The sequence below is a fragment of the Saimiri boliviensis genome, chromosome 1 (genome assembly GCF_048565385.1).
Source record: "Saimiri boliviensis isolate mSaiBol1 chromosome 1, mSaiBol1.pri, whole genome shotgun sequence".
NCBI lineage: Eukaryota > Metazoa > Chordata > Mammalia > Primates > Cebidae > Saimiri > Saimiri boliviensis.
The window spans coordinates 193,509,605-193,531,025 of NC_133449.1; positions in this window are offsets into that span (position 1 = coordinate 193,509,605).

Consider the following 21,421-nt stretch of genomic DNA (forward strand, 5'->3'; position numbering starts at 1 on the left):
CCTTTCTAAAATTGAGCTTGACCAATGAAGCAAGCAGTCTAGAAGAACTTTTGTGATCAACAACATCTGTCACTAACAGATATGTCCAATTGCTCTGAAGTTCCTATCTGTTAAATAGTTCCCACATCACTAATAGGTTCAATCTGACTTTGTTAAAATAATACTATTCTATGGAATCAGACGCAGAGTACATATTGCCCAGCAGAACGAATGACTTCTGTTTGAATCTCACTGTACTGTGTATATCCCTGGGTGAGTAACTTAAATCTAATTTCAGCTGTGGTATAAAGGAAATAACAATAGAACTTATCTCATAAGGTGGCTCCAAGAATTAAAAGAGGCAAGTATTTAACACAGTTGGCACAGTACCCAGCATAAAGTGAGTGCTTAGTAATTTTTAGTTCTCATTAGTTTAGTCACTGTTTTTCAGTCTTATTTCTGTTGTTAATATAGTTCTATTATAAAACTATGAGGTCTGATTTCCTAAAATGAATGTCTAGTGGCACAATCACATGATAAAATGTAACTGTTGTCCGTGAATTAAAAGGCAACATTATTAAAAAGCACATTTATCAAACCAATACACATGAACAATATGTACATATGGGTATGATGTGTGCAGAAGAGAGAGGGTATGAGCTTTAGACTCTTCTATGGAATCAGACAGAAAGTATATATTGCCCAGCAGAATGAATGGCTTCTGTTTGAATCTCACTGTACTGTGTATATCCCTGGGCAAGAGACCAGTCATGTGTACTCTTTTGTCCCATCTGAGTCACTAAGCTGTTTCTTCCTATATATTCTACATATTGATATTTTATATCAGCTCTTAAAACATATGCCAACCTCTTCCTAAATTCATACTCTTCTTATACACTGCGTAATTCTCAACTTCTTCAGTGACAAAATTCACAGCATAAGTGAAGAGAAGAACTCTGAGAAATTCATCTCCACTCCAAAGAACAAAACCATAGTCAGCAGGGATTCTACAATTTACTCATATCCTTATTCAAATTAAAATGTAGGGACACCAATAAAAGTACCACAGGAAAGCTATAGGCTAACTAACTCTTTCAAAAACAAAAACAAAAAGTGGGCTCTGAAATGAAGTCTTTCTCATAAAAGCAAAATTCCTGCAGGGCGAGTCAGCTGATTGGTTTATAATGGAGTGCAGAGTTTAATCCAGTGACAAACTACATCCCATCTAAATCACATCAGGATCCCTCTAACGGACTATAAAAGGAATCTAAGAGGATGCCATCACTGCGGCTTTCCTAAAGATCTACATGCTAGAGATATCATTCAATAAAATAAATAAATTATACTGGTAACTCTTTGAATTCGGATTTGCATTTTGTCAATTGACTACAAAAAAAAAAAAAAGAAAAAAAAAGAAAAAAAAAAGCCCTCTCTTCTTTTCCCAAGATCAGGAAATAATCCAGGGCTTTGGTGAAATAATAAGAGACAACATACTTTGAAACAGGCTTGTCAGTAATGCTAACGTCAACTTTCATCTGTTTCCAGCTTAGCAAAAATAAACCGATTAATTAGTGTGTTTGTGGTTCTTATATAACAGAAGGACTATATCAGTGGGTAGGATTCATCTGACCATGGCTAAAAAAAAAAAAAAGAAAAAGAAGAAAAATGAAGAAATTGCCATCTATGAAAGGTCTGCTATGTGTCAAGAGCCGGCAATTAATGGGGACTAAGTCAATTAATCATCATAACAGTCCAAAGATGAGAGTATTATGGTCCCAGTCCAATTTTAGGAATGATGAAAGAAACTGATGTTCAAAAAACTGAATTGACTTGTCCAGAGTCTTATAGTCACTAGTGACTAGTCAGCCAACAGAGTCTAAAACCCATTTTGTTTTTTGCATTTTAACATTAATCTATAAATGGACAAAGCTATTTCACGCACACACACGCAGAAATTAACTTTTAAGCTAGTTTTTAAAATTACTAACTTGGATGTTGGGAGCTCAAAATGTATTTTGATTTAGAAATAATGTTGCAAATGGTGGTTAGACTCACAGACTAGTTTACAAATGAGTAACAAAACCAGGATTGCACAAAAGTGTTTAGTTACTATTGCATAATTGTGGGCTATTCTGTTTTTCTTTATTTTCTTGGAATAGGTGCTCAAATTGGTAGGAGAAGGAAGGTGAATAATTGCAATTTATGATTCCGGATATTATTCAGAAAGTATTTGGCTGCAAGGAACAAAAACTCATTTAAATTTGTTTAAAAAAAGGAGGAACACAGGAACTGAGACCTGGGACAGAAAAACTCTCAGGAGCTAGTATTTTATGCCCCAGCTCTGATGATTCATTTCTCACCTATACTCTGTTCTGTGAGGTTGCTTCTTTCTTCTCTCTCTGAGGATAATTTTCTCTGACTCTCCACACTAAGGGCAGAAAATGCCCTGTTTATATCACGTCTCAGTAAATATATATTTCAAAAGAAAATCTTGGAGTAGGTTTGCAGAAATTCTTTGGAAATATCTGTTTTCCTGGAAACCTGCATCTCTTTTCTGATCCTACAGCAGAAAGGGGCTCTCCAAACTATGAGAGCATATGCCCGAGTCTCCACTGCCCTGGGTCTCAGACCCATCCCACACCATCACCAGTATCTCCCCAGAGCCCTCATCCCACATTTGCTGGCCAGCTCCTTCCTCCATTCCTAGTTCTTCTTCTGTTGCTTCCACTTCTTTTTCGCTGACTCATCAACTGGCAAGACTTTGGAAGAGTTGTTAGCTGAAAGAGTTTGGAGCAAAATGTTTTGGCATGAAGAATTCTGGCAGCACCCACAGATCTCTTGGAGGGGTCCCTGAGAGATAAAGCTCCAAATGTAGTAGTCTGAGGGCAGATTTAGAAATAGCCTTTACTCAGTTTTATTTCAGACTCTTCCACCAGAAATGGGATCTTGGACAAGTCACCTCTTTCCTTTAGACCTCAGTTTAAAAGTGAGAAGATCTCGTAGATGATCCTTAAAGTTACAGTTCCTTGATTGAGGCTTGGCTATTCCTCCATTTATTGTAACTTGAGGTCCATATAACTACATTTGATGCTTATGCCCTACCTAACTTCAGACAGATTGAGCATCCAAAACTTTCTGAGTGCTGACATGACACCACAGTTGGAAATTTCACACAGAGTGCTTAACACAAACCTTGTTTCATACAAAAAATTATTTTAAATGTTTTATAAAAATAGGTATTTATGAATTTTATAAAAAATTCATAAATACCTGTATTTTATACAGGTGTGCTTTGTATATAAGGTGTATATGAAATATAAGTATCATGTTTAAACTTGGATGCCCTCCACAAGATATCTCATTATATATATGCAAATATTCCAACATCTAAATAAACCAGAAATCTGAAATACTTTTGTTCTAAACATTTCAGATAAGGGATACTCATCCTGTATTAAAAATAACTTTACCTGCATACTTGTGAATATGCTTATTTTTAGTTCTTCAAAAATTGCAATCCATCAAAAAGGTTAGGCTGTTATGAGCTCTTCATTACTACTAGTGATCATTTATTCATTTGTTCTTCCAACCTGTGCTTAGTGAGCACCTCTGTGAGGCAGGAAGAAAAGTATAAGACATGGAAGGCCCTCAAAGGAAGCTGAACTGAGTTGGGGAGAGAAAATTGATTACCATGAAACAATCACAGGGAATATGATTAGCTTCTATGAGGGCTAACCATTATGGCAGGAGAACAGGGAAGAAATGTCAGTGACGATGTTTGACCAATTCCTAAGTGTGGCTAAGAAGGCTGGGGACCCTTACCACAGCACCTTCACTCAAATTCTGGAGAGTTCATGTCACAAAGACATGTCGTAAAGATGTGCATTCAGGAATTTAGGGGTGGGGGGGTTGATGGTTGAAATGGGGAGGGATGTGGCTGAGAGAATAAGGGTGTCAGGCAGCTGCCATTCATTATGCCAAAGTATAGCTATAACAAGAACAAATTTACCTAAGTCCTCGGCCACTGGCCAGCTTTGCAGGGTCTTCCCTGTCATTTTATTAACACCCAGTACCAGCATTACCACTAACCCAATGACAGTAATATGTGTTTTACAAGACCGAATGTATGGTCCCCACCTATCATGCTGTACTCTATATGAAGAGTTCAAAAGGATGGATGGGGTGAGATGGGAGTCAGGGTAAATAGGGAAATGTGAAGTATAAAGCCACCACAGGAGTCCCACAGGCAAGAAAATACTCTGAACTCCAACCAAATCACACGAAGGATGATCTGTCAGGCTCTGCGTGTCTTTCTAAACATCTTCATGTCTTTGTCTTCTCTCCATTTCCATCCTGCCATCTCAACTCCTTCACAATAGGGTTCCCAGCTGGCCTCCCCAAGGCGATGCCCTCTATTCTTCAATCCTATTTGCAAAATGTTGTTAGATTATATTCTCCCAATTGATTCCACTACATCATTCTCCTCTCAGAAACCTGTTTTAGTCAACATCAAATGCCTGGGTCTAGCGTTTGAAGACTCCTAGTCTCCATTCCAGTCAAACTGGTCTCACTCCCTCACACGGCATGCTCATTCCTGCCTCTCTGCCATACTCCTCTGCCTGAATACTTGACTTCCTCACCATTGCTAGCTTGAATCTTTCAGTCCTTCAAGGTTGATCAAGTTCCATTCTCTTCATGACAATTGACTGTGACTGCTCTGGTTGTTCTCAATGGATGGACCCTTTGCTGAAGGCCTACAACGCTGGGTTCAACAATATTGCAAGTAATGATACGTTTGAATACCTTTTCATCTTATCTTCCTGGTTGGACTGTCAGTACCTGGCACCGTACCTGTCACACAGGCTTTATAGGTTTTTAATAAACAAAAGACTGAATGATTGTACTGGCTATCTTCTCCTTATTCTTTATCTCTCATACAACATGTTACCCAAGCCAATGTCAATATTTTATCCAAAAGCATTTGTTAAATCGTTCCAATTATAGCACATGAAGGAGTCCAGACATAATAATAATAATGCCACTGTGATAATAATAAGATAGGAAACTCCATACCTTAGCAGAGCAGGACAGATGAGTAAGAATACAATATCAAAATATAAATGGTCAACTGAAAATTCTGAAAAAGTAAAAGGTGATAAGACAGTTGTCACGTGCAGGGCAGAGGCTCATGTAAGGAAATGCAATTTAAGATGGCAGACAGAGAACAAAAAGTGTGATTGGATCAGTAATGAAGATGAGCATTAAGAAACTTGTCAATATTCCAGCTCAGATAAGGCCAGCAATAGGGAAAATGGGCACAAAGTACATGTATAATCTGATACTTGTTTAAGTCTGTCCCCAAAATATGAGTATGTGCCTGTCAGAGATAGAACAAGGTGAGAATTTGGTTGTTAATTTGCTGACTATAACTCCAATCATCCGAATATATACTATCTATTCATTGATTCCAGGTGTTATGTGTGGGTTCCACTGGTGATTCATTTGTTCATTTACTGTGTTATTATGTGCTTTCTGTTTGCTAGACTCCCTGAAAGCTGATGTCAAAGTATGTAAGATACTGGGCCAGCCCTTCAGGTGAAAAGAAGACTAATGAAAAGAAAAAAGGATGATAATGAAGGAAAAGTATGCAAGGTCCCTGTAGATGGAACAAAGAGTAACCCTTTAAGGGCCCAGATAAAGAATAGCCAATAATGAAGGCACCAGCTGCTGCGGAAATTGTTCTGAACTAAGACTTGTGAAAGTCTGCTTTTAGAATATTACATTTTATGTGAGTTTAAGGTATATATATTCACATTTTACTGTTTCTGATTATATTAGTACAAATACTTAAATAGCATTTACTGTGTGCTAGGATACATTTGAAATACTCAACATATGTTAACTCATTTAATCCTCATAATCAGCCATATGAGGTAGATCCATCTGCTTCATTTTATAGTTGAGGAAACTGAGGCAAAGAGAAATTAAGGCACTTGCCCAGGGCCTCAGAGCTTGTCAGCAGTAGAGCCAGAGTTCAAACGAGGAAGAGTTCAAACCAGAGTTCAATTAGCCAGAATTCTTGTGCATCATCAGTACACATGTGCACAAGTACACTGAATAATATATCGACCTCCCAAACAATAAATCTAAGGTACATTTTACAATCAAAGTTTCCTTAAAATCAAAGAACTCTATGGCATCCCTGTACCTGATATATTGCAATGAATTGGGGGTGGGAATTCAATTTGACTTAGCAAATATTTGTTTAGCTGTGGAGGCTTAGAGATAAATAAGATCCAGTCAAGCTCCTTAAGGAGGTCAATATGTAGTGAAAAACACAAATAAGTAAACAGCTCATTACAGTACACTGTGGTGAGTGCTAGAACTGTTTCTATTGTGTCAACAGAGCTCATGGGTTGCCGAAAACAGAGGGATTATTTCTGCCTGCCAGGTTTAAAGATTCTTGCAGAGGTGGTAACAACTGGGCTGAGCCTCCACAGTGGACTGGCTTCTCGCAGGCCAAGGGAGGGTCGTAGATGAGAGGGAGGGCTTTGCAGGGGATGACTGCACAGGGAGTTAATAAGTGGTGATAAAATGAAATGACATTACAATGGCACCTAAATTCTGCCTTGGCCTCTCCAATCCTTTCTCTCAAAGGTCTCTAAAGGCAGCTAATACTTTCTTTTTAACTTCTTGCCCCTCCACCCCAAACCCTATGTAAACTCTGAGAAGCTAGGCTGGACTCAAGGAGAAGGCCTTTACTTAAGTTAGATGGTTGAAGGTTTCCTCTATTGCACCCAAAACTCAAGTCCATATTGTACGTCTCACCATTCTGATCTGGAGCAAAGTGAATCCAGAATATAGTGCAGGAGCAAAAAGAACCAATTAAAGAGAGACAGGCTGCAATACCTCAGACAAGACGGGGCTGGTGGGTGAGAGGGATTGGAGAGCCTGCAAGAAGGGGTCTCGGCTTCTCCTGAGGGCACAAGCCTGGCATTTCTAGCCCTAGGAGTAGAAGAAAAAGATGCAGGAAAGAGCCAGAGAGACAATAAGGCTACTCTCATCTCCCCTCCTGCCTTTGAGATCCTTTGAAATTTTTACAATATATGCACTGGTGCTTTTGTTCATTTATTTTTAAAAGAGTATGGTATGATCTTCAGCCACTGTTAGTCCCTAGAAAGGACTGATTCATTGCATCTGCTCCTCCTTGGAATAGAATGAGGGTGGTGGGGTGAGAGGCATAAAATTCCACAGTGAATTCAGGGTTCGTAGCTTAATTCAGCATTGAAGGACAGAGAATTTGCAATGAAGAGTCAAAGAAATAAGATTTTCTTCTTTCAGTCTCACTTTCCCTGTTTGAAAATGAAATAAATTATGTTAAAATCTAGTAGGAAACATTTAGTTTTGACTTTTAACCATTTTCTGCTCATAGCTGGAATGATAGAGAATGTTTACAGGAAGAATAGGACTTCGTTTCTTAGCTCTGTGGCCTTAGGCAAGTTATTGAACACTCTGACCCTCACTGCAGCAATCAAATTTCAATAAAATAGTGGTGATGTCACGGAATCCTTCGGGTGTCGCTTTTCCAACCAAAAACCTCTGTGGCTGGTGGCTGGTGGCACCTTTGCCTGAGATTTTCTTGGGCCCACTGGGCTCATTCCACCCACTTGACCTGACAGGCTGCACTCAGCTCATGCTACCAACCTGGTTCCCACACCTGCCAAGGACAAGCCAGGTGAAGAGTGGCAAGAGGTGTGTGAGCAAGCAAGTGTGGGGTCTGGTCTGGGCATCAGCCCCTTGTTAGGCTGTGGCTGGACCAGGTATACCACAAACAGCTTCCATGGCTGACACTGGGAGCACAGTGGTGCCCAGAAATTTGGAGACACCAGGAACCACAGATGCCCTAAGAGGGTGGCAACAGCCGTGGCTCAGGGAGCTCCTGGGTCTGGGCTCCCCAAAGGACTGCAGCTCTTTTCTCCTCTCCTTCTAGTTGCTCACAACATGGCAAGCAAGGTATGTGTTTCCACCCTGTTTGTGTTACAGCTCTTTCAGTCCTGCCATTTGGTGTGTTCTGAGTTCCTGTCCCACGTTCAGGAATAATAAGGTATACGGACAAGTGGAGGGTGAGCAAGGTGAAGAGGTGCTTTACTGAGTAACAGAACAGCTCAGAGGATACCACAGTGGGTAGCACCTCTCTGCAGGCAGGTCGTCCCATCATCTGCCTAAGTCTGGCTGAGTCTGGAAGTTTTATGGTCTTCAGAGGGAGAAAGTATGTATTGATTGGTCCATGGGCAGCTATATAGGTAGGCCTGGAAAAAGCACCATAAGGTCTCACTCTGGTCTGCAGAACTGGCAGTCCAGCCCTCAGGCCTCAGGCCATCCCTGGTCTGAAGACACTGAGGACCCATCCCTTTCTGCCCAGGAGCCTGTCTGCCTTCTGCTGTCATTAACCTGTCATCCACAGTGCCCACAGTGCCCACACTGCCTAGGCTATTCACTTTGAGGGGCACCTGCAGACCCATGCCAAGCTGCCCTTAGCCCTGCCCCCAGCCTCCCTCCAGTGCTTATTAGTGTCCAAAGTCTGGAGGGGGCTGAGGCAGCAGAAGGCTGGCATGTCAGCACTGTCCCAAGTGTGTGCACACCTGGTCAAGTAGTGACAGAACCCGAGCTCAGTCACAACTTTGCTTTGAAATTGGAGCAGACACCAGGAGCAGGGAGAGGCCAGGCAGCAAGAGAAGGCATTTCTGAGTCTGTGGGGGCAGGGGGTTTCTCAGACCATTGAGAGCGCAGAGATGCCTGGGTGCACAGACACAGTTGGATGGCTGCAGCTATGCCTGGGATGGCAGGGAGGGGGACTTTTTCCTGTTCCAGGCTCCTGCTGGCTCCATGGAGCACACTGCTCCAGCCACACCTCCCCCAACTGTAGCCAGTGTCATGGCAGCCGTTGCTCCAGATGGGCCACCCCCAACTGCCATCAGTGATGCCTACCTCCTAGGGCAGTTGGGGTAATTCAAGGAAAGGATGTATGTAAAGTGCCCTGCACGATGCCTGTCACATGGAATCCGTTCATTCCCTGTGAGGGACTACTATGCCAGCTTTATTCAGAACAGTGAATATGTTCCTGCTCTCAAATTCTATGAGATTGCACGTAACTAATGTTTTTTTGCTATAGGGTCAGTTCAGAAAACAAAATTCACTTCAGGTATTTTAAACAAAATGGATTTAATACAAAGATTGAGAGGCTGACAAAGTCACTGAAATGGTAAGAGTCTTGGAATGACTCTCAGAACAACCCAGAACCAGCCAAGTAGAGGAGCTGCCAACTCTGAGCCACAACTAGAGCCACAGCAGTCCCGTCTGAGGTCCCTGCTGCAGCTGGAGCTCAGAGAATGGACATGAGATACTGTGTTCAGGGATTAGAGGCAAGATCAAGATGTGACTACCACCACCACTGCTTCTGGACTGCCTGGTGACAACCAGGAAGACTGGTGGCCAACACAGGATACCCACAATCTTGTTGGCCAGTGGAGACAGCCAGAATACAAAAGAAGCCCCTGTCTCTCTTCTAAATCTCTTCAGAGAACTTCTATTGGTGAAATCTAATTTATATCCAGAACTTTAGCTTCAAAGGAGCCTGGGAAATGGGAGTTTCTTGGTCAGCAAGCGTATGCCAACCCAAGAGTCTATTATTATGAAAGAAGAGAATATAATTTTTTTTTTTTTTTGAGATGGAGTCTCACACTTTTTGCCCAGGCTGGAGTGCAATGGCTTGGTCTCAGCTCACTGCAACCTCCACCTTCTGGGTTCAAGTGAGTCTCCTGCTTCACCCTCCTGAGTAGCTGAGATTACAGGCACCCACCAGCATGCCTGGCTGATTTTTTTTTTTTTTTTTTTTTAAGTAGAGATAGAGTTTCAACATGTTGGTTGGCTGATCTCAAACTTCTGACCTCATGATCTACCCACCTTGACCTCCCAAAGTGCTGGGATTACAAGCCTGAGCCACCATGCCAGGCAGAGAATAGAATTTTAGAAACAATTAAATGTCTACCCTTTTCAATACAAGATGCGAGGAGAAAGCATTTGAAGGCAGGGAGCTATACCAGCAAAGACTCAGGGGAAAGAGAGGGATGTCAGCAAGAGGAACTGGTTAACTGCAGTGGAGGAGCATAAGACAGACTCTGCAAAGAAAGCTAGAAACCAGATACCTAACATTAACTCAATGCTGAAATAGAAATCATTTCTGGCTTTCTGTATTTTCTTTCTTTAGAGTAGTGAAAATTTATGATTCTGACTTAAGTGTTCTTCCCTAGGAGCCCCCAAATACTGTTTCTAATACCATTAACTTATCACTAGTACCTGGAGCATCATTAACCAGGTCTGGAAAGAACCAGAAGTCCCTTCCCCAAAGACCAGCTCTACGTGGACCTGGTTCCCACAAAACTATACTGGTTAACCACTTAAGTTCAATTAATGCATGAAGGAGTTGTTAATATTTACCTGCCATTAGGTTTTCTGAGTTTTTCTTTTAAAATGTCATTTCATCTATTAATAATAATAATAATAATAATAGGTTTATTCATTCTTGGTTCAAGGCTTGTTCTTTGAACCAAGAATTTACTTAGAGTTGAGTACTGAGTGGGAGGAAAGAAAGCAGCCAACAGGTGACAATTATATGTTTACAAGGAAGGTGATATTTTACATCTCAGTGGGCAGCCCCTGATAGCTGAAGCCATCTTTCTTTGTTCATGCCAATAGTGCAGAGAAGGGCTCTAGCTATTTACTGGTGAAAATGGGATGGCAGAAGCAAGCAATAGAAGATAGTGTTGTTTTCATTTTGCACTAATGTCCCTAGACAGAAGCATACATTTCTCACATTCATTTTCTCAAGGCTCTTATTGTCCTAGTTTCCTGTTAAAAAATCAAGCTCGTGATGGCAGACGCAGGCGATCCCATTAGAATACTGAAAGCAGTGTATTACAGTACCAGGCAGGAGAGAGGGGCTGAACAATAAGTATAACAGGAAAGTATTAATCCCAAACGAAATAGATCGTAAACTGCAAGCTATCACCATTGCAGAGCCCAGGCTACAGCGATAAAATGAAGACATGAGTACCACTGATGGAGCTTCACATGCAAGAAAAATTGTAGAGTATGAGGACAAATAGGGAGGAGATGAAAAGGTTGAGAAAACTCAGTTTTATCCCTGCCAGCTCTCCCAGACACTTCACCCTGCCTCTAACCTAAATCCCGTTGTGGCTACCAGACACAGCTTAACTTGGACGCTGATAGAACAATTTTAAGCAAAGCTGTTTGAACAAGGAATGCTGGATCCATTAAACAGATAAATATGTTTGGAGTCTTTGATTTTTTTTGTGCATACTTCTTTGTGCATTATCAACTATAACATCTAATAATAATTTCTTTGCCTCGGCAGAAGAAGGCAAAGAAGAGAATGTCTTTCAAAAACATACAAGATAAACTTTAGGGTCACTGCTTAAGGGCTTATGGCTAGACTGTCTTGACCCTTCAAAGAATCTAAGAGGTAGTAGGCAAGAGAAAGACCAGCAAGCAGATAAACATACAAGGGTAAAGATGAGTGATTTTTCAGTGGGGCCTTGAACATGTATCAGCAGAGGAATTACCCTGGAATATGTCCAAATCATCATAGAGTGTGTCTCGAAAGATGTAGATATACAGTCATAGATACATATTTCCTGCTCACATTAAACCTTCACTTGCAAAGAGAAGTTGATTTGAAACTGAAATTCTCCATAAAGGTATTATTTCCCAGAGGAAAAAAAAAATACCTTCCCCACATGCTCCTGCCTGAAACAAATGGCAAACCTTTTGGAAAGGAGACATATCTTAATTCTCTGCTGTAGACAAACCTCAAAATTATCAGCCTAAATATTTTCAACACAGAAGATGGTTTTATTTATGCACACTTGACTGAAGTCAAGAAGTAGAAAACTACCAGAAAATGTAAAGCAAACAAAATACTTTTGCCTTCAGACCTGTATGAAGAAAATCGTAAAACTTTACTGAAGGACATAAAAAAAGATGTTGATGAATGGAGAGACATATCAAATTGCTAGCTAGGAAGACCCAGTTTTGTAAAAACTATCAATTCTTTCCAAATTAATCTATAAATCTAGCGCAATATCAGGTAAAATCTAAACAGTTCCTTTTACGGAGCTGACAAACTGGATCTCTGGATTTCTGTAGAAAACACACAAGAAGAATAAAACATATATACTATAAAACTATACTGATTAAAACAGTGCATAATTAGCACAGGAGAAGTCAGCCAGAACAATGGACTAGAATGACTTACCAAATACCTCCTACATGCGCGCATATGCGTGTGTGTTTGTGTGTGTGTGTAAGTTTATTTCAAATTAGTGAGTAATGAATAACAAATGTGTAAATATAATAGTTTACCCATTTAGAAAATATGTTTAAACCCCAAAATGGATTTCAAATGGATTTTTAAAACTCAAATAAATATTATCATAAAAGCATTAGGAGACACAAAAATCTCAAAGGGGAACAAAATGACAAATATAACTGTGCAAAACAAACTCTCAATTGAAAAAAAAAAACATAAACAGAAATCAAAATAAAAAACCAAAAGAAAATATGTGGGACATATAACCAAAAAAGGAATAATACTGAGCCACAATATATAAATAAATAGATCCTATGAATCCATAAGAAAAAGAAAGATAGCATTATAGTCAAAAAAACAAAAGGTTTTAAAGACACCTCTCTCTTATTCCTCACATAAAATTCATTGCCATGTTCTTGCATCTCCAGCTCCAGCACTCCTACCCTAGTTCACACTGCCGTCATCTCTCTTCCCTTCTGCCATGATAGCCTTCAATTTCATTCTCTTACATCTATTTTGCCCCTCTCCATCAGTCCTCCACTGAGGCTTAATAAAACACGTATTACCTCTCTCCTTCAATCACTGCTCTTCCTTACTCTCAAGGTTAAGAACCAAGTTCCCAGCAGAATCACAAGGCCCTTCAAGATGTTGCTTCTTATCCCACTCTGGGCTTATCTTCCAACGAGACAAATCTATTTAGCCTTTCTCAAATGCACAGGCTCTCTCCTCTCAGAAAACCTTTAATCAAGCAGCTTCCTCTGCCTGGAAAACTCAGTTTGTCTAGATCCCTTCTTTCCCTCACCCTCATCTTTTTCTAGGTACCATCTGTCCTCTGACTCTTCCTTGAAATGAATGCCCAGCAATATAACTTCCTAAGGGAAATCTTCCTTGACACCCCGATTAAGTCTCTTTCCCTTAATATAAGGTCTCACACTATGTGCCACTCCTTCATAGCACTTGTCACATTTGTGATATTATATTCAGATTTACAATTCTTTAATTCATGTCTTTATTCTGTGGTAGGCTAGTAGGCACCACAAGTGAAGGGACTGTGTCTGTTTTGCTCACTATGGTTTTCTATTGCACGTTCATAGTAGGTGTTCCAGAAATACTGTTGAATAAATGATTTTTTACTAAAATATATTATTTATATATATTTGTACCAGTTTTCTATACTTATACATCATATGAAAAGTACTATAAATAAAGACACTAAATTTTAACAGTTTTTCACTGGGCATTTGGGGTGATTTTTACTTTATTTGAAGTATTAATAGTGAATACTCTCGTTACATTGATAGGCTAAAAAAAGCTATTTCCATTTGTAAAAAAAAATAGTCAAAGGAAAAAATTAAAACCCTATAGCTATCTAGCAGCTGGAAAAGTATATTTTAAAAGTATATATTAAAATATATTAGGCTTTGGAAAATTATGATTTTTTTTTTCCTTTAGTTTTTACTTTATGTCAGATGGCGAAAAAGCCACTGCTCAGACAACTGACTGTGTTACCTGCAATGCAGTATTTTCTGGTCACATCACAGCTAACAGAGCTTAATTTCAAGGTCGCTTAAGTTTTTCACCCTCATTTTGTGATGTTGTTTTTTAACTATTGTTATCATTAGTCTTTTTTTTTTTAATTTGCTGAAGTACATTTTAATTGCTTGCTGCAAATACCACCCACTTACCTGAGAAAGAAGCAGTCCTCATTCTGTTTTGAAAAGGCAGCTTACTTTAGATTCCTAATTAGCGATAATGTTAATAAGAAAACTGGAATAAAGAGAGTGAAAGAGGCAATGAAAAGTAGAACAGAGAGAAAATATACTAAACAGATTAGGGAAGGTACTTCGGAAAAGCAGCGCTGGCCCTGATTTTTAGGTGATTGTTGAGTTTTTCAAAGGTGTTGTTTCTTTTCTTTCTTTCTTTTTTTTTTTTTTTTGAGACGGAGTTTCAATCGTTACCCAGGCTGGAGTGCAATGGCGCGATCTCCGCTCACCCCAACCTCCGCCTCCTGGGTTCAGGCAATTCTCCTGCCTCAGACTCCCGAGTAGCTGGGACTACAGGCACGCGCCACCATGCCCAGCTAATTTTTTGTATTTTTAGTAGAGATGGGGTTTCACCATGTTGACCAGGATGGTCTCGATCTCTTGACCTCGTGATCCACCGGCCTCAGCCTCCCAAAGTGCTGGGATTACAGGCTTGAGCCACCGCGCCCAGCTTAAAGGTGTTGTTTCTTAATAATTTCCATAGGGGCACCAGAAAAGAAGTTAATTGCCATGATTATGTCATATTTTCACCTTTGCACAATTACTCATAGGAAATACAAGATAGTTGTGAGCTATCCTATTACGAGCCCATCTCCACACTAACCCAGGAAGGAAATGGAGTTGTGATGAATAAAAGTTGTTAAAACAAGAACTTGAAGCTTTAGATTTTGTCTTCATCACCTGCATGATTTCATTCTCCTTGAAACAAAAACTTTCAGGCAAACTGGAACCACATTTTAACAAAATTAAATTTATGAACCAATTTTAAACCTTGGAGACCCTTACAAATCCAGACATTTGCTCTGATTATTATAGCTATTATGAAATTATTACAAATCTCACCTTAAAATTAATAAGTGACACTCCATGAGGGTAATTACATTGTTCATCTTTCCATAATCCATAATTCCTCTGTGTGTTATAACATGTGATCAGTCCTTCATGTAACCCAGCTGCTTCAAATAATTACTTGCTGTCCTACTGAGAAAAACTTCTAATAAATGATGCATGAAGCAAAAATAGTACAACCCTTACAACCCTTTCTCATTGCTACAAAATCACAAATAGTTTTACCTAGAATTTAATTCTATGATTCTTTTTCCCTTTTGACAATGGCATTGGGTGGGTCGGGAAGAGGGAGGATTAGAATATTTCAATTAGAACCCCTGCAGCTCTTTAGGAATACTACCAGAATTTTGCCACTAATTGAAGATATAGATAACACGTGTCTTTCCTTCAGCAGCTCTTATTTCTTTAATAGACATTTTTCAGCAACTTTAAGAAATGTTTCCCTTTGAAATACAACATCACATAATGGGCCCCATCTGGAATGGCAACTTTGCACAGAAGCTAAGAAATTAGAGAAAGAAAAACTCATTTTTTTGTCTTTGTCTAGGGTGAATAATTGCAATTAGCTAATGCAATATCTATATATGTTACCATGTTTAAAAAAAATGAGGACAGCTTTTCAGTGACTAGGCACCCAAAACCATAAAAAGGTTAATATCCAAGAAAAAAACCTGGTGAATTTTGTTTATTCAAACTGGAAATATTCCGGTTTTTATTCAGTTCTATATTACCTTCATTTCTGATAGTTTGGCTTTTTTTTTTTTTAAACACTCATTTAGAATAAAATCTGAATTTTCTAATCTTTTTCTTTAAATTGAATAAATACCAAAAAATGAGTTTTTCTTTAAGTCAAAAGACATGAAGTTCAGGAGGAAAAAGTGGCCCCTGTATTCTAGTGTAGGGGTAAATGAAGACTGAAAGAAGCAGAGTTCAAGAACTCGAGACAGGACGTTAAACTTCAATTGCTGAATCTTTTTATTCAGTAAGTATTTCTCAGGTCCATACTCAAAAAAACATTGAAAATAACACGCACAACTTAAACACTGAAGGCCCTGCAACTGGAGAAAACCAACGCCTTGTAAAGGAAAACTAGGGACCAAAGATGAGGTTGCAAGGAAGCAGGAAATCAATATATGATGAGTTGAGCATTATGCTGAAAACCACATGGAGGAGGGTGTGGAAACTGGCCCCACGTTTTAAATTACATCAGTGGGATAAAAGACTAGGTTGGTTCAGGGGCAGGGCATGGTGGCTCAGGCTTGTAATTCCAGTACTTTGGGAGGCCAAGGCAGGGAGATCTTCTGAGGTCAGGAGTTCAAGACTAGCCTGGTCAATGTGGCTAAACCCCATCTCTACTAAAAATACAAAAATTAGCTGGCGTGGTGGTGTGCACCTGCAATCCAAGCTACTAGGGAGGCTGAGGCAGGAGAATTGCTTGAACCTGGGAGGTGGAGTTTGCAGTCAGCCAAGATAGTGCCACTGCACTCCAGCCTGGGTAACAGTGCAAGACTCCATCTCAGAAAAAAAAAGAGAGAGAGAGAGAGAGAGAGAGAGACTAGGTGGGTTCATTTAAATCCTGCATTCCAGCTTTGGCAAGTATTAATGGTTAGGATTGTGTTCGTTGCCACATTAACAATTCTGTGTCTGCAATGCCTCTCTGTGCCATCAACAGTATAATCAGTGGGACCAACCCTGAAGAGCTCTGTTTCAGTCTGAGGCAGTCAGTTCACCCCATTCCTTTAGTTCTATTCATGACATGATTCTAAACCAAGTTTTTTCACCCCTGTTTCTAGAGGGTCTTCCCCCCAGAAATTAAGAAAAGGTACGTTACTTAGCAAATGAAAAAGAGAAGAAGGCCAGAATCTAATTAAAAGCAGAACATGAAATTGACTTGAAAATATTAGGTTTTGAATTCTCCCTGTCCTTATATCTTAAGTCCTTTATAAACCCAATCATCAACTATGACAGCTAAAATAAGAAGTCTTCTTATTCCTTCCAGCTTTTCTATTAGTCTTAGGGATTGCTGCTGGCTGAAATGTAAATCCTATTACGATTGGCTGTACATAGAAATAGAAAGTGTCTTCCAAGATAAAACAATGAGTGCTAAACACAAGGAGCATAAAAAGAAAACTATGGGTATTTCAGACCTCGAAGGACTATATGTCTTTTGAAGATACATTTTGGACACAAAAATCACTACTTTACAGTAGAAATACCTGCTATTCCATCTACCTCTGAAAACATGTTTTGAGCCTATGGATGCTGCTTATTTCATTAAATCAGTATGAATCTGGGATTGAAATCATGCTATTATATTGCAATGCCTTTTTCTAAAGCATAATGTTCCCCATAAGTGTTTACTTTCATTCTTTATTCTAGTCCCCTATCCTATTCCCTTCTCTATGGCAATTATCCACAACAATAAGAATTGCCTAATGGCATCATTTTGTAATCCAGGAACACAGGTGCTCATATGAAAGTTTCACAATAAACTTTGGGAGATGACGTCAGAGATTGAAACGTACTACTCTCTCATTGAACAAACAGCTATCAGAAATAATGTAGTAACTCCCCTGCAGACTGAAAGTTTTAACAAGAAGAAATTCCTACATTTGTGTGTGGTTGGTATCCTCCCAGCATTTTTTCCAGCAGACAGACTTCACAGTCCAAAATAATATCCCTGTCCCCTAGACAAATGGTATATCTCAAGGGATTCCTTTGGAGCACAGACCCTGCTCAGAGTAACAGGCAAAGTCATAGAAACTAAAGGCCCCCATTTAAGAGAGGTGACCCCAAATGAAAGTAATGTTTCAGAGTTCATCTTTCAGGAAAGGTAAAGCTAGAATCTCTATAATTAACATTTTGCAAATGTTTCCTTGGAAAAGAAAAAAATAGATAAACACTATAAATTTTCATAACAGAAAAAGGGTAAAGTTCTGATGTGGAACCACTCATCACATAAACAACTGACAAACAGGCACTATTAGCAAGCTCCTCTCGGAGCTGATTAAAGGGACTCCACACTTTTCCTAAAATCTCCACGTTACAACACACTCTCTGGCAAACCCCGGACCCTGTCATTACTCTCCTTATTCAGCAACACTCAGAAACCTCGGTCCCCAGGGATGTTGTCATGTTTCACAAAGGCCGCATTGTGTCTCTAATGCCGACTCTCGCCGAGGTTCATTTTACATGCTCTGCATGCGCGTGTTTGATTTTCAGAACATGACTCATGCCTTTTAAGTTACTCCACAGACTTACAAATGGAGGAAAGGAGTGATGGGTTGGCTGATTGGAAGTGAAAGAAGGTGTCCTTCTTTCCCTGGACAGTCTGACTTTTTAAAGAATGCATTAAGTGACTTCCTGGCTCACCAGGATCAATGTGATGTGACATTTGAGAAGGGGCAGAAATAGTGGGTATTCTCCTTACATTATTTTTACACAGTTCATCTTTTTTTTTTTTTTTTTTCTGAAAGGAATAAACGCTCCTCCCCTCCTTCCCTCAGTAGAATAACAGAGCAACATAGAATGCTGGACCTCAGCTAGATTTTTAAAGTGATTGTGTCTAACCTCAAGATTTCAGTGAGTGACTCATTTAAAATTATTGTTAAATAGTATTGAATATGATTTTGTAATCTGTGTTCAGCCCTGATGGGCTGCAGGATTTGGGTATTATGTAATTATTTTACACTTGTGGAAGGAGGCAAAGACAACTTATTGTCTAGATTCACTTAGGAAGCCTCCTTTGGTTTTTGAAAGAGCACCTGTGGAAGAGTAGTAGCCCCACCCACCACTCAGGGATTGGGAGGGGTGCTCTGCTTGAGACAGGGAAAGGAAATGAGTTATTAGCTTCTAAAACAAAGATATGAGATGTGGGAGGGGACGGATTAGGAATGTGGGGTGTGGGGAAGTAGACAGAAGTGAAGAGGAACAGGGAGAAAAGCAGGCCTTCAGGGAAAGGCTCTCAATACTTCCTGGAAAAGGGTGATTGACAGACATTTCAGCATGGATCTTACCTCCTGAACTGATCAGTGTTGCCAGGTAAACTTCACTGTTGCCATGTAAATTCAATCCCACCTGCACATCCACTGAACTCTTTTTTTTTTTGAGACAGAGTTTCACTCGTTACCCAGGCTGGAGTGCAATGGTGCGATCTCGGCTCACGGCAACCTCCTCCTCCTGGGTTCAAGCAATTCTCCTGCCTCAGCCTCCTGAGTAGCTGGGACTACAGGCATGCACCACCATGCCCAGCTAATTTCTGTATTTTTAGTAGAGACGGGTTTTCACCTTGTTGACCAGGATGGTCTCGATCTCCTGACCTCGTGATCCACCCGCCTTGGCCTCCCAAAGTGCTGGGATTATAGGCATGAGCCACCGCGCCTGGCCCCTGAACTCTTATTCATTTCGGCAAAATCCACTCATATATTTGGGATGGATGATGCTGATTGTTGAAATCAAAGCCTGAGTTTCTCTGTGTTTTCCATGTTATGCAGCACAGTCTGCCTACATGGAAAAGAGAAAAAAATAGAAAGGGAAACCCAAGGACAGAAACCGTAAAAGCTGGCTTAGCCACTAGAAACCTGGGGAAACTGCAGAAATTTTGCAAAGACTTCGGGATGCTATGTTTGCTGTAGAGCTGGGGATCAAGATAATCTGATACAGATCTGTAAGAGCAGAGAAGCTGCCAGTACAACTGGACTACAGTTTTCTCCTTCTGTCAACATTTACACGTTTCCTATGTGTATGTCTCACATACCTGTGGATATGCGAATATGCATATACATGTGTCAGAGAAACTCTAGGGTAGTACCTGACCTCAAATAACAGCTCACTGAACTTTTTCTATTCTTTCGTTTCCCTGAGAGAGTGGTTGGTTTTAGACAAATCTGCTAAAACCTTGAGCGAAAACCCTGGGGCCTGCAGAGAGAATTTGTTCTGACATTGACAGCTCTAACTGTCCTGGGGTGGAGTGCTCTGACATCACTGTAATCATAATGCTCTTTGTTCTTTTATTATTTTGACTTATAATTTTATACTTTGCAAGAAAGTTTTACATCCATTATGTCACCTCATGCTAACGACACCCCCGTGAGGTGGAAGGAAAGGTTATTATTATACTTCAGCTACTCTCCTGTCAACAGAGCCATGACTAAAGCCCGAAGGCCTCCAGCAGGGAAGGCAACCTAGTGGCTTCATGGCCCTCCCAGAAAGATACTCCAAGGCTGACACTGTGACCAGGTTTCACGGGTAGCCGAAGGAAAGAGTCACAAAAAGGGCAGACTGCCCAGTTGGGCATTTGCCAACAGCTCTGTCTGGCAGGAGTGGCGTGGGACAGGGATGAGAACTGCTTTCTTTTCTTTCCTTTTTTGAGTCTATTATAGCACACAGTGTTTGAGGCTTTAGAGGGGCTGGCATGAGCCTTTACTCTCATCATTCAATCTGGGATATGATAATGCAACAGGATAGGATGGGAAAGAACTATCCCCCTTTTTTGCTTAGAGCTCTTCTTTGGCAAACAAGCAAGAAAACAAAAATCTCTACATTCGAAGAAAAAAACCGTTTTTTTTTTAGATGAAGTCTTTTTGTTTTTTCTTCAGTTTTTTTTTTATTGCATTCTAGGTCTTGGGGTACATGTGGAGAACATGCAAGATTGTTGCATAGGTACACACGTGGCAGTGTGATTTGCTGCCTTCCTCGCCATCACCTATATCTAGCATTTCTCCCCAGGCTATCTCTCCCCAACTCCCCACCCCTTGCTGTCCTTCTCCTATTTCCCCTCTACAGACCCCAGTGTGTGATGCTCCCCTCCCTGTGTCCATGTGTTCTCATTGTTCAACACCCACCTATGAGTGAGAACATGCAGTGTTTGATTTTCTGTTCTTGTGTCAGTTTGCTGAGAATGATGGTTTCCAGGTTCATCCATGTCCCTACAAAGGACATGAACTCATCGTTTTTGACGGCTGCATAATATTCCATGGTGTATATGTGCCACATTTTCCCTGTCCAGTCTATCATCGATGGGCATTTGAGTTGGTTCCTGGTCTTTGCTATTGTAAACAATGCTGCAATGAACATTCATGTGCACGTGTTCTTATAGTAGAACAATTTATAATCCTTTGGATATATACCCAGTAATGGGATTGCTGGGTCAAATGGAATTTCTATGTCTAGGTCCTTGAGGAATCGACACACTGTCTTCCACAATGGTTGAACTAATTTATACTCCCACCAACAGTGTAAAAATATTCCTGTTTGTCCACATCCTCTCCAGCATCTGTTGTCTCCAGATTTTTTAATGATCACTCTGTTACCTAGGCTGGAGTCAGTGGCACCATCTTGGCTCACTGCAACCTCTGCCTCCTGGGTTCAAGCGATTCTCCTGTCTCAGCCTCTTGAGTAGCTGGGACTACAGGTGCCCGCCACTATCCTTGGCTAATTTTTG